The following is a 20,229-nucleotide window of genomic DNA, read 5'->3' as shown; positions in this document are numbered from 1 at the left end:
AGAATCCCCGGCTGCAGTGGAAGCATTGCATGCTGGGAGATAATGGGGAGAGGCAGGGTTGCAGACCTGTCTGAGACGTGTGAATGTGCTCACAAGCGGGATTTGTATTTGCTAAAACCAGGGCTAACTTGGAAGACAATTAACAAAACAACTAACAGTTTATCTCCTGTAATTTACTGGGGTAAATGACCCCAGTGAGTGATGAAGGAACATAGGAGATACTGTGAGTCTTCAGACTGACAAACCAGGGCAGCCAGCGCCAAGGAAAAACATCCCGTTGAAATCTGTGGGGCTGTACTTTCCTTTGATACATTTTCAACAGAAACGACAATACATAGGTGCACAGTGACAATACATAGGTGCACAGTGTTACTATAACCTGCAACCATCTGCGTGTCTGGTGAACACCGAGAAGCTGAGCAGATGGGAGAAGGAGCGGCTCAGTGAGTAAAGACACTAACTGGCACTGAGTGTGAAGCAGGGGTTCAATTCCCGGTGTCAGCTCCTTGTGACCTTGGGCAAGTCACTTTATCTCCCTGTGCCTCAGGCACCAAAAACATAGATTGTAAGCTTCACGGGGCAGGGACCTGTGCCTGCAAAATGTCTCTGTAAAGCGCTGCGTAAAACTAACAGCGCTATACAAGAACATGCTAAAAAAAAATAAAAAAAGATGTAAAAGCACCAGGCAGACGTTAGGAGCTTACAATATATGGCCCTCTGCATGAAGTCTGATGGGGGTCCCAGTTTCCCCCCCCGATGAAAGCCCCAGCCTGGACAGAACCATTGGCTGAAGGTAATGCCGAGAGAGCCTGCTGTGCGTGGGAATCGGGGAGTGGTACAGTATGTGCAGCGATAGGAGGAGATACAGGCTGCACGTTTTCTAATGGGAAATATCGAATTTTGCTTGTGAGACTTTTTATTTTGAGACTATGAATAGATCTGCATCGGATCGTTTTGGGGAACATTGCAGGAACTTCACAAACAACCCCCCACCCCCTAACCTGCCCCACCCCTGTGTCTGCCAGAGAATCTATTTAAATGCTGCTTCGTCTACTGTAAATAGAGGCTTCATGTTTAGTTAAATAAACAGGCTTTTGTTGATGGCCACTTGTGGCTGAGAAAGGGGAAATGAGAGAGGAACTCGGTGTCATATAAAAAAAGCCGCATGCGATGAGGTTTCGTACGGCGTGAAGGAAAACAGACTCATCTGTAAACGCATTAGTTGTTCAGAACACTCTGTGAAGGAACATGCTGCAGTATATAGCGAGAATGAGTATGACTGCACACGTGCAAATGAAAACATCATATAACAAAATATTATTAGGACTCTCCAGCAAATACCAGAAATGTGTGAGTGTTCCTGCCGTCACCAGCATGCACAGGGCCCAGGACAGAAGTCTACAGCTGGGCCCGTAGGCTGCTGGGAGGCTGAGGGGCGGGTGTAGAGACCCTGTTGGGCGAGAATGAGGAGCTTGTAGTTGGCGGGCCCGGCAAGTCGTGCCTAACTTCTGGGTTCAGACAGCTGGGCCCCTGTTTGCCACTGGGCCCAGGGCAGTTGGCTCAATACTGCCTCGCTGAAGGAGGTCAAGTCATATAGTGGTTAAGTTGCAGAAGAGGATTCTGGGTAATGACAGAGTGTGTCTCTGGATCTCTCCAGACCCTCTGACTGTGTGGCCCTTTACGTCTGTTAAGCATAAAAGAAGCTGAAAGAAGAGACATAAAAACAAGCTATTGTTATTGTGATAATTGCTATGTAACTAAGTAATATATTCAGGCATGCACCAGGAAATAGGGGAGATTTAAGAACACGCAGACTCAGCTGAAGGTCACAGGGAGACTCCTGTCATTTCACCGCGTCCTGCCAGACAATAAGACCAATGATTCATGCAGCATCCCTGTGTAAGTATCTCTTCCTTGCGAGGATGCACAGATAAAGGGTCTCAGAAGGTCCAGCAGAGGGAGCGAGAAGGCTCCATCTCCGTTACCATGGAAACAGTGACGAGCAGCGAGCTCATCACACAGGACCACGGGGTGGGGGTTTCTGCGCTGGGCGTGAGAGGGAGAAGAGGGTCTCTATTTGGGTTTTTCCTGGCAGCCATAACATGAGTTTGGGGCTGGGCATATAGACATGCCCCCACAGTGCCAGCCTGCAGGAGGGGGCACTTTAATATGACTGATGAATGCAGCCCCCTGTTATCTGAGAGGAGGAAAAGTGGGAGCCACAAGATGACTTCTCCCAACCTTTCTAGGTAAGAATGTTTCCTCGGTTTAACAAGACAGACAGAAGCAAATTAGATGATCAAACGCTTTTGGCGCCAGAGGGGTGTGGAATGCTTGTTGTTATATCATTATATAGATAATAGTGCAGCTTTGGATGCCTGGTGCACCTTAGATGTGGTGGATTTGATACAGAATATAACAGAAAGATGATGCACAGCGACAATCGTATTATATTGTTCCATGTGACTTCTCTCTAACTCAGGGGTTTTTAACCTTCTTTTTTGGTCAAGGAATCCTTTAATTATATTGTGAAATTCTGCCGAACCCCAACCCTCTCTAATAGCGCGTCTGAGATCAGATGCATTGTAAGGAACCCCAACCCTCTCTAATAGCGCATTGGAGATCAGATGAATTGTAAGGAACCCCAACCCTCTCTAATAGCGTCTGAGATCAGATGCATTGTAAGGCTGCGCTTATACTGTTGGCAACGGCGACGCGACCGATGACGTCGCTGTCGCCATTGCGATTGTAATGTAAGTTTAGGCGATGTCGCTGGCTACAAAGCTAGTGACGTCAGAAAGGGGGAAGGCAGTTGGACGGAGAAGCTCTCTGATTGGCCACAAGGGGAGATCGTCGCTGAAAAAAATCAAATAACAGTGACTACCAGATTTTTGGTAGCGCTGTTGCTTGGTCGCGCTGTCGCCATCGCGTGCACTATAAGCGCAGAGGATGGCGACAATGCATTTGTTTTGATGCAACGTCTCTCAACACTCTAAAAGTACGTCTGAGATCAGATGCATTGTAAGGAACCCCAAACCCCTCTAATAGCGCGTCTGAGATCAGATGCTTTGTAAGGACCCCCAACCCTCTAATAGCGCGTCTGAGATCAGATGCATTGTAAGGAACCCCAACCCTCTCTAATAGCGCGTCTGAGATCAGATGCATTGTAAGGAACCCCAACCCTCTCTAATAGCGCGTCTGAGATTGGGTACATTGTAGATTCTTCTGTATTTGGTACAATTTTCAAATGACCTGAAAATTACAGGGAACCCTTTAGGGACGCCCGCGGAACCCAAGGGTTTCTAGGAACCCCTGTTGAAAAACACTGCACTGGTTCCTCATCTCGACTCTCTACAATATGGTGCACATGGAGGTAAACACTGAGCTAAGTTTGTTGATACACTGATGCAAGATGAAAATATACCAGTTTTTCTCCAAAATTGCTCAGATACATTGGGGGTTTAATACACACAGGAAACACTGGAGCCCAGCGTGTTGTATGAACATTTCCTGGTGTTTTCTCAGCTCCAGTCTAATGGTTTTTCATCATTTTAGAGCAGATTTTGTGCCGCACATTCCTGTGTCTGCAGCTTTATAATCGCATGCAAAGTGATACAAACGAACAAAAGAAGGTGTGTGTGTTTTATGCAAATTTTACTCCTTTCTCGGTGCAACAATTAAAAGTAAATATGGATCGGGTTTTATGTGAAGATGGGAGTTTGGATGCTTTTTACGGCCAGGTACCAGCTTCATGATAAATTGCTTTATTCGGAGTGGGAAATCTGCTTTCTATAACTCGGGCAAAGTTAGACGACAATTAACCAGAGGAAAACCTGGCCAGGCTTTTTACCTGTGGTGCTAGTGACCCCTTTCATGGGTCAAATTGTATCTGAATGCAGATCACGCAAACTTGCACATGCATGTACACAGATACAAGCACTCACTCACAGATCCACGCCGACTGTCACGCACATGTACAAAGATCCACGCAGACTCACTCACAGATCCACACACTCACACAGATACATACAGACTCACTCACAGATCCACACACTCACACAGATACATACAGACTCACTCACAGATCCACACACTCACACAGATACATACAGACTCACTCACAGATCCACACACTCACACAGATACATACAGACTCACTCACAGATCCACGCACTCACACAGATACATACAGACTCATTCACAGATCCACTCAAACTCTCACGCGCATGTACACGGATCCACGCAGACTCACTCACAGATCCACGCACTCACACACACGTGCACAGATCCACACATATTCACTCACAGATCCACGTAGACTTACACACACATGTACACAGATACAAGCACTCACTCACAGATCCACGCCGACTGTCACGGACATGTACAAAGATCCACGCAGACTCACTCACAGATCCACACACTCACACAGATACATACAGACTCACTCACAGATCCACACACTCACACAGATACATACAGACTCACTCACAGATCCACACACTCACATGTACACAGATACACATAGACTCACTCACAGATGTACACAGACACGCAGACTCACTCACATGTACACAATACAGAGCATTGAAGCGTACGCCAGTTACCAGTGTTCTTTTGTGAACATAATACATTATCCTTAACCCTTTTGCTGCCAGAGGGTACTGTAACATTGCAAAACTAGGGGCTATTTTTGCACCAAGGAAATGTTCATCTCTCACTACATCAGACTGTTAGGTACTGACAGATACATGATTTGCCCGACATGCATAGACGTGTTAGCAGGAGTATTCTGACCCCCTGATTATCAGTCACCGCTCACCCACTCCTGGTTTTGCCGCTCTCATCATTTGTACACCCCTACACGGGAGATATAAAACCAGGACTGGATGAGCCTGTCCCTGTGAACCAGGAGGTCACCTTCTGAGGCTGACCTCAAATTCAGTCCTTCGAGAGGAACCACCAGGTTTTCAACATTTCTCTAACTCCTCGCTCTAATTATCACAGCGACCACCTGCTTAGGAATGTGTGGTCCCAAACCGTGGGGGCTCTGAAGGACGGACCTTGGGGAGCCCTGATATGTACAGTACAGGGAGCAGCTCCTCCCACAGACTGACGTCACTTGGGGACAGGCGCCCTAATGATGAGGTTTAGACTTGTCCTAGGTGTCTGTAGGATTGGTTACTCGGCCCAGCCCTGCCAGACTAATATTCTAAAGCAGGTTTTGCTCGCATATCCTGTCCTTATTCCATGTATGTCTCTCTAGTCCTGTTTCACAGGTAAACATCCCCAGGCTGCAGCATGAGAGGTGTAGGACTTGTATTTATGTGTGATTATATATCTTTATATAGCGCCCACAGTGCACTTAGCGCTTTACAAAGAGATAATACAGTACAGGGAGTTATAATAATAATAATACAATAAGTGCAACAAAGTCAGACAATAGGAAAGGAAATCCCTGCCCCGGAGAGCTGACAATCTAAGTGGAATTTTGGGAGACTTAAGCACGTTCTATAGTAGATGTGGGCGCGCGGGCACATGCGCCTGTGCGAACGCGTGTGCACGTGACGCACACTTTTTGTGTGTATGGTGGTCTTTGCTGCCGGGAGCGACAGGTTGTGTGTATGTGTGTATGTGTAATTTATTATATATTTTTAAAATGAAAAAAAAAGACACGTTGGTAAAAGAATAAAATATTTATTAACATTGTGCACACACACACACACACACACATACATACACCGGCGATAGCGGCGCGAAAACGTACTTTTTGAGTCTTCCCCGCTATCGCCCGGCTCCACGTTCACTACCGTGCGCGGCCCTAGCATACAATGGCTGACTAACCACAGCCAACTATAACTGCCGCGCGTGCACGGCACAGCAAGCGCGCCCACTATATTACGGGCCTTACAGAAACAGCGGGTGAGGGAATAAATGCAGAAGATGGCAGTGCTTGGCCACAATGGTTGGTTGGAGTGACTGTGTGGGGCAGTGGCCATGAGTCCAGGCTATTGGGATGCTTCATTTAAGATATGAGTTTTAAGGTAAAGGTGGGGCGAGGAGGTGCTTGGTGTATACTGAGTGTGAGGGAGTTCCACAGGTAAGGGGTGAAAGGGGTGGAGAGGAGGCAGTTATGGGTAGAGCGCAGGAGACGCACAGGGGCGTAACGTAAAGTAAAATGTTTATCACCGACATCACTATGGAACAAGCTGGCTATTTATTTTGGATCCTTAATACTTGTGAGCTGTAAATTAGGTTGGGATGAGACGCAGTGAGAATGTAGTCTGTTTTATATATATATATATATAAATATATATGTAACAGTGTTTCCCCCACCCGGTGGGAGATTTGGCCATTACTGGTCATGTGGTGCATGATACCTGCTGGTAACAGGAGGGCTGAGTCGTCCACCGATGGTAGTGGAGACACAGGACTAGGCTTCCGGGGTTCATACCCCACATATCTTTAGCAGTGCAGCGCCTCCATCTGCCGTAGGCTCCAGGGAACTGAAGGTGATCTCCCATGGTAGAACCGGTTACCTCTCCCCCCCAGTAAGGTCACACACCAGGTATAACAACAGGAACGGTTTATTATCTCTTCTGTACAGCACAGTAACAAGGCAGGCTTCTGCCCGATGCAGCAACTCTCAGCTATCACTGAAACATGGTGCCTGGAGTGTCACTACAGGCCAAGGGCACCCACAGCCATCCTAGCTCTTCCCTGCCTCCCTAGCAGAGGTAGAGGCATGGTCCACACTCACACTTCCCCGGAGGGAAGAGGACTGGAGAAGGCCCAATAATCAGCCTCTCCACTGTGTGACCTGCCTTCCTCAAGTGGGGAAAGAACCCGCTAAATTTGGGCGGTACCTGCCCTTAAGTACAGCCAGGAGGAGGGCATCAGGTCTGTCCTATGATTGGTCATTGGCAGGCCTGATGTCACCACAACCCGCTGTCACTCAAGTGCAGCTCCTCTGAGGGGGGAAAACCCCATATCAACTACTGGCAGCCTGGTTGTACCAGGGCTTACTGCCAGGAGGGAAGCAGACTAGTAGCCACCGATGGCATGGCTACATATATATAATATAAAAAGACATAAAGAGAAAGCGTACGCCCCATAGCGTAAAAACGTACAACCCTTTAATAAAAAGAAGAGGGAGGGAAACAAGTGTACTCACTAGGGAAGGCATTTTAAAAGCCGTCTGTGATATAATCACCAGCCAGCACTCCCGCCACTGCAGACGCATCATACTCCCAGTCCTATTGTGAACAAATAGGTAGGTCTGAAGACACAGTGCCGAAAACAAGATGTTTTCATGTGATGCAGCGATGTCTGCCACAATTAAAGCTCCCGTGGGGAAGCTGAGGAGTAGCAGAAGTGGATGCATCAAGCCGTCTAATCTTACTGGGTGGCAGAAGTGCTTTAATACTTCTCGCTGTTTTGTAGATTACTGGTGCCCTCTTTGATAATCTGGACCCTAAATGCGGATCACATATTGGAATAGCCCAATGTTTGGTTAAAATCTTTTGTATAGATGAACAAATCTGGTTAAACTTGGTGATAAATTTAGGAGACCCAAGATTAATAGTCCTCTGATTGATTCTAGGGACTATTAGTAGTTAAGGGACCCTAGATGGCTAACTATGTGGGCTCTCCCAGAGTAACACCTCCTCTCATCTTCTGTCCTAGAGTGGCAGCAGAGTAGAGGCCATTCCCACCATAGGTATGGCGACCAGCGACGTCACCACCGGGATATATATTGTGTAGCCAGTAATGGGAGGAAAAGAGTACATTGTATGGAGGTGCCTCATGGTCGGGGAGGGATGTGTAGGATATAGGGTTGCCAGGTGGCTTCTCCAAAAATACCGGATTCAATGGTGAAAGGTGCGTCAGGTCACTATGTCCAGGGAGGTAATACCGGACACATACATGTCCAGTATTACAGTACCTCTCATTTTTTACTGGACAGAGTGTCCAAATACAGGACAGTCCAGTTCAATACCGGACACCTGGCAACCTTAGTAGGATACCTGATCCTGCCTATTTTTAGTAACATCTTTCTCCCTAGTGAAGAGACTAGTGCCCTGCCCCTGATTGCATATCCCTATAGTATGTTAAGATGATTTGTTATGCCCCAGCCAATACATTAATAAACGTGCCATGGCCTTCCCCCTTAGTATTGCATGTCATTTTCTGTGTCTCACACCTCCCTTTATGTTGTTTTGGGTGTATATGATTATTATGTTCAGATAACAGTATGTTCCAGGTTGATCAAACATGCCTGTGGTTTACGTGAGAGTGCAAGTGTATTGCTAGTAAAGTACCATAGTTAGTCTTACAGAAATGCTATAAGTGGTCGATATGAAAGCTATGTATCTGACTGTCAGTGTGAGAGTATGTTGTGTATACAGTCTGAAAGTCTAACGATAGTGTTATAATTCAACTAGTCTTCTAGCACTGCAATAAGTAATATGCCTGATTATCTCTAAATATGATATGCTGTATACCCAGACTGTGTATAACTCATGTGGGGGTTCCTGAAAATACCACACTTAGTAGATATACTGTTGATGTACCATATGCTAAAGTGCTGAGTCTTCCACTGATCCACTGATTGAGCCACCTGTGCTGAAGCAGGGATATCCTTAAAACCTGGCCTGGTGGTGGCCCTTGGGGACTGGAGTTGGCCACCTCTGCACTATGTAATAGGACCCCTGGACTGCCAGTCCCGATGACACAGTGACTACATCACTTGGGCGCCCAAAGGGTTAATGAAAGGGAAAAATGCCAGTGGTTTCCGTAGGAAACATTCGTGTCTATGACTTTTGCCGCCGGGAGACCCTGATAAATGACTCTATATAAGGAGGTTACCACGTTCAAGCACAATGGAGGCCATTTGTCAAAGTGTCCCGGCTGCCAACTGGGGCGAAGGAACTGCACCCCGATTTATTAGGGAAGCACGTCCCCATTAAAACCAGCAGCATTTTCTCGTTGGGTAAATCTGGCGCATACTTTTTGCGCCACTTTTGCCGCCGGGAGACGGATAAAATGACCCCCTTCATTTCCCATTGTGGCGGTGAATAAAATGACAAGAGAAGTTTGCGCTGCTGGGATAATACCTGGTGGCAAAAGGCATCCAAAACCCAATGTTAACAGGGAAAAAACTGTCCCATCTGTTGTATGTTCGGGGAGGACTGTGAGATTTCCGTGTTGCACGCCACACGCCATTCACTTGCATGCCAATTAAACAGCTACAGAGGCACATACCGCACAAACCCTGGCCTACAAAATCTCAGGAAAACAATGAGTAAGCCAAGCTGGGAAAATGTCAAGCGAATTACTGGAGGGTTGGCATTTTCAGCAGTTTTTAGTGTTTGCCCAGGATCCCCTAATAGGGCAGGTCCCCCTAACCTGCGCAAAATCTGCTGCTGTCCCCCCAACTCAATTTACTGATTGCCTATCAATTTTATTGACCAAAATCCAAACTTTGCATAACACGCAAATAAATGGGGGGGGGGGGGGGGGGGCGAGGGGTGCGTGTGTGTGTGTGTGTGGGTGCGTGTGTGTTTGTATGGGGGAGAGGGGGATGGCAGGGCCAGCCGGTAGTTTGGCGGGGTTCGGTGCCACGGGAAAATATGGGGCCTCTTACATTCTCCTGCTCATATCCGGCATCTCCTCCAGCTACGTCGTGTTGTCGTGTTGTCGTGTTGTGTTGGTAACGCATCGCCATGTGAATATGAGTAACTAGACTTTAATCACTGTGGGATGTGTTGGATATTGGGGACCCTGCGGGGGAGGTGTAGTTTGTATTTGGATGCCTTTACTACACCGGTATATTATCGAGTATTTAGGTTGTGTGCAACACACATTTAGCATTTAAAATTAGAAAGGAGAGTAGACTAACAATCCCCTCTCCCGATTCTTTAACCCATAGTGTGTGGCAGTAAAAGGGTATGTATGTATGTACATCTTTATTTACATAGCGCCAAAAGTGTACTCAGCGCTTCACAAAGAATACAGTACAGGGAATTATAATAATACAACAAGCGTAGCAAAATCAGACAATAGGAAAGGAAATCCCTGCCCCGAAGAGCTTACAATCTAAGAGGTATGATGGGAGACTTGCAGAGGCAGCAGGTGAGGGAATACGTGCTGTAGATGGCAGTGCTTGGCCACAATGGTTGGTAGGAGTGACTGTGGGTGTGGGAGAATAGCTAAGAGTGCAGGCTATTGGGATGCTTCTTTTGAGAGGTGAGTTAAGGTTGGTCAGGATTAAATTAGATAGGTTAACACCATTAGCAAGGGAAGAGGAGGCAGGGTGGCATGGGTAAGAGCAGGTGTGTATATGGCTGGGTTCAGGATTAGGAGAGATATCCCCAGCAGCAGGAAAGAGTAGATAAGGAGAGAGTGTTACTAGAGGATTTGTGGGGGTGCTTTTTATTGAGGGGGTAAATAAGTTGTTGGGAGAGAGGTGTATAAATAATGGTGCAGTGTATGGGCAGATGCATAGGTGGAGGGGAGGAGAGATGAAGAAAAGTGGATAGGAGGGGAGTGGGGAAGTTGGAGAGAACAGAAACGTTTACAAAGGAGTGAGGAAACTGCAAACAGAAAAAGCAGTAGGGAGGGCACAGTGAGATGCAGGAGGAGAGACTTCCCAGGTACTGGAGGATAGGAAGAGTGCAAATTATCAGAGCATTTAGAAAGTCAAGTTCTCCCAGGTGCAGAGTTCTTATTGTAGTGCAGAGTCCAGTTCTTCATGTATTCTTTACCTCCAATTCTAACTCCAGTATTAACTCCACAGACACTTTATATGTGACACTTAAGATGTTACACGCCATCAAAAAGTGGTACTGTGTAGCTGCTGTTGATCATCACATTTAGGGGCCCATTTAGAAAGATCTCCCAGCTCCAACACTGCTCCAAAATAAGTACACGAGATTTATCAACGAATCCCCCAAAAGATTCCCTTTCTTTGATAAACCCAGTGCTATTTGTTGTGCACCCGGGAAATTGTTGGTAAATGACCCCCTCAGAAAGCTAATAGGTTTATGATGTGGGTAGCGTAGCGGGGGTCCTTGGCGCGGGATGAAGAGAATCTGATTGCCTCTGATCTTGGCTCGGGATTTGGACTTTAAGGTGCAGGCGTCAGATGGTCTCTCACACCAGCTTCTTCTCCTCTAATCTCATTAGTCCTAAGAGCCATTGAGTGCCCTTGGCTGAAAGACACACAAGAGCCTCCCAGCCTTTCCTAGAGGGCTGCGGGGAGCAGTGATCCACAGCAAAGAATGTCACTGTAAGAGCAAGTCACGTGGTCCAGGCCCACACATTGCCACTTTACAAAGGGCGTTTTAATACAGTTGTCCCCTAGGTCAGGGGTGCTCAACTCCAGGGCTCAAGCACCCCCAACAGGTCAGGTTTTCAGGATATCCCAGATTCAGCACAGGTGGGTTGATTAATCTGAGGCTCAGTCTTTGACTGAGCCTCTGATTGAGCCACCTGTCCTGAAGCAGGGACCGATTGAGACACCGGTGCTGAAGCAGGGACTGATTGAGCCACCGGTGCTGAAGCTGGGATATCCTGAAACCAGACCTGTTGGGAGGGGGCGTTGACCTGTTGAGGACTGTTATCAACCAGACCTGTTGAGGACTGGCGTTGACAACCCTGACCGAGACCACTATTATCTCCTCTGCTGCCTCAAGAGCTATTACGATGTTGCAGAGGCAAGGGGTTAACACGACAGCTTCAGCCAGTACTAAATTCAAGTAAAATAGTAGTAAATAAAAGTGCTACTTCTAAGCACATTCACACGTCTCAGGCAGGTCTGCAACCCTGCATTTCCCTATTATCACTAAGGCCGCGCTTATAATGCTGGCGACGCAACGTTGCGGCAAAACAAATGTATTGCCGCAGTCGCGTGAGCTTATAGTAGAAGCGTCACGACGGCTTAGTCGCGATCGCTGGAAGTCAAGTCAATTTTATTTTTCCAGCGACGTCAGCGTCGCCGGCACTATAAGCGCGGCCTTAGCAAACAGCGCTTCCACTGCAGCCAAGGATTCTGGGTAATGACATGCAAATGAGCACAGTGTGTCACTCAACTTCTAATCCATTTAAACATGGGAGCCCTTTTCAGCATAGCCAGTAAACCTACCCACAGACAGCTGTTATATAATAAGAAGGATCATAATTATTATTATTATTGTTGTTATTATTGAGTTCTTATGTGACTGGGAGATTTCAAGGTGCTTAAAGTCAGCTTGTTATTTTTAAGGACCAGAATCTAATCAGAATAGAATTAACATAAATATTGAAAATATTATCTTCTGTCTGGGAGACATACACATATAGACGTGAGTTCCTTCCTTCCTTCCTCAGACACAAGTACCTTCTCTAGACTGTACTGAAAATACAGCCCAGTCCCCAGTTAGGCCTAATTTTGCACAGACGGTAAACTCATAATAAATTATGAAACAACTGTTAAAAAAAAAAAAAAAAGTACATGGCTGGCTGCTTTCACTTAAATGTAATTCTTAACCAAGACCTATAATGTTTGCACTAACACGCACTCCTTCTATCGCACAACACAGCATTTAGATCAGGGATGTCAGGTTTTAAGGATATCCCTGCTTGAGCACAGGTGGCTCAATCACTGATTGAGCTGCCTGTGCTGAAGCAGGAATATCCTTTAAAGCCGGAGCAGTTGGTGGCCCTTGAGGACTGGAGTTGGTCACCCAATTTTGATTACAAACTCTTTGGGAGAGGACTCCCTTCCTCCAAGGTTTACTTCTCTGTGTGATATATTATTTATTCTACTATGTACTCTGTATTGTATCATATCTCGGTGAAACGCTGCGTACACACGCTGATACTATTGTATGTATTGTATTGTATGTCTTTATTTATATAGCGCCATAAATGTACATAGCGCTTCACAGTAGTAATACATATCATATAAATAACAAATAATATAAATCAGGTCATGGGAATAAGTGCTTCAGACATAAAAGTAACATTAAGGAAGAGTAGTCCCTGCTCCGAGGAGCTAACAATCTAATTGGTAGGTAGGGAGAACGTACAGAGACAGTAGGAGGGAATTCTAGTAAGTGCGTCTGCAGGAGGCCAAGCTTTATGTATCATGTGTCCAGGATTATCCAGTGCTATTCATATGCATCTTTAAGCAGATTGTAAAAATACAATTCCAACATGAGGGCGAGTGGCACATGCGTTTTAATAGGAGAAAAAAGCATGAAAAGTGTGCACTAGAATTTTATTTACAAATGGTTTTATATTAATGGGTTTAAAGGGGTGTTAATTTTTCTACTCTTATGAATATTGCTGCGTCCCTGCTAGCGCTGAGCGGGCACACACGCAATATATAGATATATGTAGATATATATATATAGCTATATAGATATATGTAAGTCCCCGCTCAAGCGGTGCGCGCTCGTGCGCGGACACACACTCTCACCGGCGCTTATGTAAACAAAAAAATTATACTTTCCAGCGCACTCAATGCTCCCCCCTGCGAAAATGCAGGACACCCGGCGCTCATGCTTGGAGCGCTCTCCAAGCATGAGCGCCAGCGGGGACAGCCTAAGTGTGTAAACCTTTCATTAGTGGGGTTCAGAGAGCGTTGTCTCCAGCAGAATCAAGATTTACTGAAACCGCCACCGGCAGAGGGAACAGCGAGTTCTTGCGGAGGCCGGGTCTGACTGCGGAAACCCGACTTCCCTCCACTCCGTCAGGGATAGAGCCTTGGGCCGCTGGGCGACCTGTAGGAGTGGTCAAGTGGTGTCATTATTGCCTTTGAAGTTTAAATCTGTTAGAATCCATGTGTATGTACGTATTTATATAGAGGCACCAATGTATGCAACACCTAACAGAATGAGAATACAGACAGTACAGGGACATAATATACAAAGTGTTGCAAAGCGCATTAAACAAGAATAAGTGTCAGCTGTCCTTGCATGCACCAAAACTAGATTGCAAGTTCTTCCGGTCAGGGATTCATTCTATTCTTCACGTTGGGACGCAGCCAGAATATGTTGTCCTGAGCTGAAGGGACAGTTTTCTAGGACGAGGTGTGGCTCCAGGATAAATGATTAATAAGATTGCTTATGTTCCATTTTTTTCATGTTTATTCCCTTATATCACATTTCACGTCACGCCACCTATTTTGGTTTGTTTCCTCAGGGGCTCATTGTATCTGATGAGCTCCTCAGTCCTGCGCTATGTACAGTGCAGCTCTATACAGGAATAACAATAACACAATACAGCCAGTCCTCGGTTATCCAACGGAATCCGTTCTGGAAGCAGCGTTGGATAGTGAAACCGTTGTAAAGTGAGTCCCATGTTAATCAGTGGCGGTGAGCGTCGGATAACGCATTCCGGCGTCGGATAACGGCCCATAGGGTTGTGTTGTAAAGCGTCGGATACGCCATTCGTTGTAAAGTGAAACGTTGGATAGCGAGGACTACCTGTATTAATTCCATTATGATTAGTGTGACATATGGTTGTGCATGTTCCTAATGTCAGATCTCTTTAAGATGGGGCGGGGCTTTGATCTTAACCCCGCTTTCCTATTGGTCAGTTTATTCTCTTTAAGACACCCGCCCCATTCTTTTCATTTTCTACACCTCCCACTTCAGCTAATCGCGTCATCTCGCGGAGTGTACCATCCTGCCTCTGACAGCAGGGGGTGTTCGCGCTAGATCCCCGCGACCCCCTCTGTCCGCCTTTTCCTGGCTCCGGTAAGTCCGTTGACTACACGGCTGTTCAGGCAGATATCGGAGAGGAGGTGTAGGATGAGGAGAGTTGGCTTTTCCCTGCAGCGCGTTTTTAGTGGCCGTCCCCACTCCTATCAATGGTTCGCTCCTCTCCCGGGTGGGTGGGGCTTACCTCGCGCTCAGAAGGCTGCGGCTGCTGCTGGATACAATGTTGCAGCCTCGGATTGTCCGAACGTCCTGAGCCTCCCGGGGATGCGGCGGAGAGGTGAGGGTGGCACGTGCAACGCGTTGTTAATCAACCCCTTCAGTGCTGGTGGGGAGGGGAATTGCAGTCTCCAACACTACAGGGGTTAAACATCTCTCCTAATCCTGCAGCTCCGGCACTGACGGAGTTAATAGGCAGTCACTTTACTTCTCTGTGCCTAGAAAACACAATTAAACTGTTAGCTCTTCGGGACAGGGACGCTAGTGTGAATGTGCGTGTGTATATATATATTATGCATGTGTATCTAACGCACCCGCGGTCGTTACCATGTGCAGATATACTGTATGCCATTTGGTTTATGGCTCTTTAAGGCATTGCCGCCCTCTGCATAAACCTATGTTGCCTTTAAGTGTGAGTGAGAGATGCCTGTGCTGTTTATTTACCGTTACCCAGTGACAGTCGCATGGCTGCTTACTAGCAGGTTATGATATGTATATGTGTATACAGAGGTTTACAGATGTGCACTATATGTATTGCAATCAGTGTATACTAATGTCTGTACCTTGAGGCACAGGGAGATAAAGGGACGTGTTTGCAATTGGTTCCAAGACACCTAGATCATGCCCCTCCCGTAATAGTAAAACACAATGCGGTGCTGCACCGCAGAGCTTGCACTCTACACCATGCTCTGCAGGAGTTTAGGGTGCACATTCACTAAACGGATTCATATCTTTGCTCTCCTCCGCCAATTCCAGGCCTATTAGTCACATGGTGCCGAGCCTTCAGCAGCTGAGGAGTTGCAGGCCATGTTTGGCATTAAAAGGAGGATACATATTTGGGTTATGTTAGCAGTTATTACCCGTTTCCAGGTTTCCACAGATGTCAGGGGTGGGAAACGCCAGTCCTCAAGGGCCACCAACAGGTCAGGCGCGGACTGCACCACCTGTGCTGAAGCGAGGATATCCTTAACCTTGAGGATTGGAGTTGCGCACCCCTGAATTAGACCTGTGGGTGCATACATACTGGATCTCCTCTCCTCCTCCCCAGTCCCCCCCCCCCCCCCCCCCCTTGCAGAAGTGAGAGGCTGTGCTATCTCCCTCTCTGCAACTGAGGTTGCATCTCCTGGGGACACAGATTCCTCCTGTCACCAGGCTATTTTTAACCTGGAGATACACTAGGTGCCTTGGCAATTACACAGCTGTAAAACGCTTCTAATTGTGCACTGTTTATGAGCGTTAAGGCTGCAGTGCCACTTGGTGACTCTTTTTTTGTTGACGTTTCCTCCTTTCATTCTCATGACATTTTTAAGTTCCTGTAGCCGGGTCGGTCTTGGACTAGTAGATTTTATTGTAGGCTGCTATGCCTTTTTGATTGAAACATGAAACTATATAATGTTCATAGCTTTGCAAACCTCGCATGTCTCCAAGTGTAACCCAAGGTCTTTAATATAGGAGACTGCCTACTGCGTTTAGCTGCAGTCCTATTTATTGTGTGTATTTTCTTGATAGTAGCTGGCACTCCTCACATCTGTGTAGATAAAGTCAATAGTCTGTTTATCTTTCACTTTGTGCAGGCTAGAATGTGGTAGACTACCCCAAGCAGCTGAAACGTAAAGGAAAATATATAACTTTATCTCCATCACAGACACAAAATAAGTTAAACTGCGATTTTTCGGACCACGGAAGGTTCGTTGTCCATATTCATGTGCTATTATAGGGGGGGATATATCTATATCTCATTAAAAGGGCAGGCACTCCTAATCATTGTGCTGAACACATTGTATGAGCTGCCAATTACATATACCACCCTAAAGGTCACTTACGAGCACTGTCTCAAAGTGAATCTTCTTACATAATAAAAATAGTTGGCAGTTTTGGTGTCAAAAACCTCCCCCGTACAGCAAATATAAATCACTTGTGCACATTTTCACGTCAGACAGGCCTTTCCACATTATGCCTTGGCATATAGTGCTTCCACTGCAGGGAGGGATTCTGGGTAATGACATGCAAATGAGCACCCAGTATGTGTCACTCTTTGCTTCTCGTCTATTTTAACATGGAGCCCTATAAACGTATGACTGCCGCATTACACAACATTTCAGCACAGCCTGTTTTAAAGCACATGGCCAGTAACCCCCTGCTTTTGTGAAGAATTGATGGGCAGTGAAGCCTCTTCTAACCTGACCCCTGCGTGTCTCCTGACTTCACTCTCTTCTCTCTCCCCAAGTGAGTGGAAGCTTCTGTCTGCCGGGTTCTATCCCGGTTGGGCTGCGGTTTTTAGTGCCGGCGTCGCGGCAGAACAAATGTATTGCCGCCGGCGCGTATGTTTATAGTAGAAGCGACAGCTTGATCGCTGGAAATCAATTAGATTTTTCCAGCGACCGCAGCGTGCCGGTGCTATAAGCGCGGCCTTAGTAGGGATTTCTCCCCCCACCTAGAAAGGTGGCGTAAGATTAGAAGGGGCCTTAATATGTAGGGATTCAAAATACATTTTATTTGGAGTATAATAGGGATTGTCTAGTAATTCATTTTTTTTTTTTTTAATATTTACAAAACATTATTTTGTGATCTTACATTTTGCAAGGAGTCGATTTGTTTGCTTTTTGTTATCGGCTTTTCTGTAAATGAACAAGAAACACAAAATCTGTCAGGTGATTTATCAATTTGGGGAACACAGTTGTCCGTTTATAAGAAACCACTTGACTTCCATTTAAAAATGGCAGTGCGTGCGTGCGAGAATTTTTAAATTTTTTTCCTGGTGTTTGATGCTATGGGACATACATTTGTCGAATGTTATGAATTGCAGGCGTTGCATGTTAAAGTGCTTTCACATTGTTGGAAGCTTTTGGATCATTAGAAGTTGTGTAAAATAACTTGGCCTTAAAAAATTAACCCGCTACGGTCCCGTTTCTCTGCCTCCTGTATGGTATGTACCAGGGCGATTGTTTCAAAAAGCCAAAACTTTGGGTCAAACCTCTTGGCTTATTTTGGAAAGTGCGTGCGTTTTTATGGAAACCTAACACAACGTCCATTTCTTCTTCTTCGTCTCATTTTATATGTAAGGAAGTGGACTGTCGGGGCATGTATATACAAAAGGTGGTGCTTTTGGGTTTGTGCAAAACAAACCCACAAACTAATTATAATAAAAGTACCACTTGTGCGCATATTCACACGTCTCGGACAGGTCCCCAAACCTGCTTTCCCCCATTATCTCTTGGCATTCAATGCCTTCACTACAGCTAGGGATTCAGGGTAAAGATATGCAAATGAGCACACAGCGTGTCAGTTTTTGCTTCTTGTCCCTTTTAACTTGGATCTGTATTACACGGCGTGTGCAGCACAGCTTGAGTTACAGAAGGGCATCCTACAGTGGTACTTCATACCTTGCTCTCTGTTGCAGATCAGTGCGCTGGAAGGGCTTTTTTTGTTGTGTAGTTTTAATAAATGACACAGTGAATAAAGTGGCTAAAAAAATAAAATCATACATCTTTAACCCTTTGAGTGCAACAACCCGTCGCGATCACGTGATTGACGTTGTGACCGTGGGGTGGCACGAACAGCGCTAGTCTCCCTCTTCCGGTCAGATTGTGTTCAGCGCCGAGCGGGATGTACCCTACAAAACGAGCAACGAGCCCCTGACGCAGCTGCTGCGTGCGAGGACCACCTGCCGTGGTAACTGTCACTGCCTTGGGGCACTCGGAGGGTTAAGAGGAGGCATGAGCCGTAGTTACCGGGGACTGCTGACCGAGGAGTGGATGTGTCAGACTTGAGGTATTCTAATAATATCTGTGGGAAACGGGGTGTGACTATCGCTGTGACCGCTCGTGTCTGGTGCTGCAGTAACGGTAGCTGCTTAATCCTGCCCTGGGAGCCTTCCATGTGCTGGGGGAGGTGTGGGGCCCACACCTGGCAAAGTACGGGATCTTCGCAGTGTGAGTCGACATGAAAGAGAATTAGGGTTTAGCCCTGGGGTAGACAACTCCAGTCCTCAAGGACCACCAACAGGTCAGGTTTTCAGGATATCCCTGCTTCAGCACAGGTAGCTCAGTCAAAGACTGGCTGACATTAATTGTTTTACAAAACATTTAGTGGATAACTTTTCTAAAACCTGCTGCCTTTGAAGTTGCTGTGTCGCTGTGCAACACTTAGTGTGAAAGCTCTCTGCCATTTAACGGCTCCTGTTTTTAACTCTTGTGGTTTTTAATGTCCTGTTTATGCCAGACATGTTCCCACTCACTTTGCACGTTCTCTGTATATGCATACGGAGTAGTCCACCTTTTTGGCTTCGTCACGTCTGAAATGCAGGTTCCCTGGGGCGATGTTGCTGTGATTTTTGTCCCATGTTCACTAAAGGGTGCTAAGATTTTAGCGCGGCTTAACTCCTATTGCTATGACTGGGTGGTAAGCCACGCTAAAGCTTGGCATCCTTTTGGTGCAGGGGGTCCGGGTGGTGTCTCCAAGGGGTTGGCAATCACATATCTGTAATGGCGGATCCCGCGCAGTATAGCGGGTTTCTGAGCCCACGTTGGGACTGCACACTTGGTAAGGCCCCAAACTGCACCTTGGTGTGGGGGGGGGGGCATAGCAGTTAATGACAGCAGGAGCTTCCACAATGCTTTGCATCCACAGCTGCAAGGCATTGTGGGGTGTGACTTTGGAAGCTCCCGCAGTGATTGACTATTCTCTCTCTCTCCCCCCCCCCCTGCTTGGGATCGGTCACACTGTTTTGTTAGCGATAGTCTGAGTTGGCAATAAGATGTGTTATTTATGCCCTGAATAACCTTGTAGGTGCTGGTAAGTGTGTGTGTTTTATGCTAGTCTTTGGAATTTGTATTTTTTCCCCCAGCTCCGTAAATAAAACAATAAAATGACGAAGTGGAGGAAAAGGCTCCTTCCAAAGGAAACCTTGTTTTTGTTGTGATTCATGCATCCGTCTTTCTTTTCTGAGGATCGGAAATCTAAACAGGAATGCAGAATCTGTGCATCCCTTTCCTTGCCAGGCAGTCCTGCGGGCGTTACTGGCCCCTTAGCCTTGCACTGGTGAATAACACCTTGTTTTCTCACTAACCCAGGGGTGGGCAACTCCAGTCCTCAAGGGCCACCAACAGGCCAGGTATTGGGGATATCCCTGCTTCAGCACAGGTGGCACAGTCTTTGAGTCCCCTGTGCTGAAGCAGGGATTGGAGTTGGCTACCTCTGCACTAATCCCTCCTAAGACCATGACATCTAATTACATTGGCATGTATTGTATTGTATGTCTTTATTTATATAGCGTCATTAATGTACATAGCGCTTCACAGTAGTA

General features: G+C 46.5%; 1 protein-coding gene across 22 annotated transcripts in view; it reads left to right on the top strand.

Annotated features, from left to right (window-relative positions):
- Positions 1-2,055: 2,055 nt before the first annotated feature.
- The window catches only part of MICAL3 (microtubule associated monooxygenase, calponin and LIM domain containing 3), a 182,579-nt gene continuing 164,405 nt past the window's right edge, over positions 2,056-20,229 (top strand). For 10 of the 22 annotated variants that reach the window (XM_075602444.1, XM_075602440.1, XM_075602436.1 and 7 more), the window contains exon 1: positions 14,819-14,985. The gene's annotated coding sequence lies outside the window, so the exon portion shown is untranslated. Of the gene's footprint in view, positions 2,250-14,817; positions 14,986-20,229 lie in introns of those variants that run through there. The other 12 variants (XM_075602450.1, XM_075602447.1, XM_075602449.1 and 9 more) reach the window with 5 other exon arrangements.

Source organism: Ascaphus truei, chromosome 5 (genome assembly GCF_040206685.1).
Source record: "Ascaphus truei isolate aAscTru1 chromosome 5, aAscTru1.hap1, whole genome shotgun sequence".
Classification (NCBI taxonomy): domain Eukaryota; kingdom Metazoa; phylum Chordata; class Amphibia; order Anura; family Ascaphidae; genus Ascaphus; species Ascaphus truei.
The sequence above is the reverse complement of the archived record's forward strand: the minus strand, read 5'-3'. Positions and strand labels throughout refer to the sequence as shown.